The sequence below is a fragment of the Crocuta crocuta genome, unplaced genomic scaffold (assembly GCF_008692635.1).
Source record: "Crocuta crocuta isolate KB4526 unplaced genomic scaffold, BGI_CrCroc_1.0 scaffold506, whole genome shotgun sequence".
NCBI lineage: Eukaryota > Metazoa > Chordata > Mammalia > Carnivora > Hyaenidae > Crocuta > Crocuta crocuta.
The window spans coordinates 2,784,673-2,786,013 of NW_027528991.1; the positions used below are offsets into that span (position 1 = coordinate 2,784,673).

The 1,341-nt window shown below is 51.1% G+C and overlaps 1 long non-coding RNA gene across 1 annotated transcript in view; it reads right to left on the reverse strand.

Moving 5' to 3' along the window:
- Positions 1-1,341, reverse strand: part of LOC144226067 (uncharacterized) — a 7,539-nt gene that overhangs the window by 1,259 nt on the left and 4,939 nt on the right. The window lies entirely within an intron of this gene.

Genomic DNA, 1,341 nt, shown 5'->3' on the forward strand with positions numbered 1-1,341 from the left:
ATGGACCATATCACTAAAATTAACCCCACCTATTTCTTTTTATGGTTTGAATGCAGTGAGGAAAAACTTCAAGTCCTGCGCGTGGCTCCGGTTATATTTCGAGCTCCTTTTTCCTCATGCTGGGGCCGCGTGGGAGAGGGACTCCGTTGCCCCGTGGTCCTTTTAAATGTTGCACCTGCTGGACACGTTTGATTACTTCCTGAGAGTGTCCCTGGATTACTTGTTCAATCCTTTCATTTCCAGGCTTGATTGGATTCAGGTCCCAGATGCGGTGGCCTCTCCGCCAGCTGCTGGGNGATGTTAAGTAGAATCTCCTGGGTCCCCCTTTTAAACTTGCATTTCCCCTTTCAGACAGCGAATAATCCCCGTGAAGACCGGCTCCGATGTAGAGTTCTGTGCTGATTTCTGTCTGAATCCGTCACTGCTAGAGGGATTGCAAACGAGTGTTCTTTTAATTCTACCATTCTTCATATTTATTAGCTGAACTTCTGAGAACAGGAGCTCTCCTCCAGCACTAGGCCTATCTGAGCTGGTTTATAAGGTAAGTGCTTCTTTCCCTTTATTTACCGAAAGAGTTGGCATGCTATGGCCAAGGAGTTTTGGGTTTTTATTTTTCTGTGCATTTTGTAAAGTTTTTGTTTGTTTTTACTGTTAAGTTTTTTCTTTATTTTTTTAATGTTTATTTTTGAGAGAAAGAGACAGAGACAGAGAGAGAGAGAGAGGGAGACAGAGCGACAGAACGCGAGTGGGGGAGGGGCAGAGAGAGACNACCCACGGGGAGGTTTGAGGTCAAAGTGGAGGCAGCCGCCGTCCTTTCTCGCAGAGGAACGTGTGTTCACCACACTCAGAGCCGAGCCATCGTGCGACAGAAGCCGGAATCCTCCGACCTTCCTCCACGGGCAGAAATAAGCAGGATGACAGCTCGGCCCTGTGTCCTCAGAGGCACTAAGTAACTTGGGGGCTTACAGGCGGTACAACGCGCACAGCCTCCCGCCGCCTGGGAAACAAACAGCCGCAGCAAAAGCAAGCGGCTCGCAGGTGAGCCTGGGCGCGTTCAGGCTGCACTGGGCCCGTATGTCGAGTCCGTGTAGTGTGGTGCAGTGTAGACCCTGCATGGATATTAGCGCTTTCAGTTCCCACAGAAACTCAACAACTTCTATGGTGCGATATTGTTTCCATGTTATAGATTTAAACACCGAGGCCCAGGCAGTTTGAAAGACTCGCCAGAGGCAGGCGGCTGAATGAAAAGTGGCAGGATTTGTTCACCCGGTGTCTTCCCCCGGCACCCCTGGCTGGCGGGGCCCAGGGCCCCCGGAACCCCAGGACCCCCAGGCCCACGTG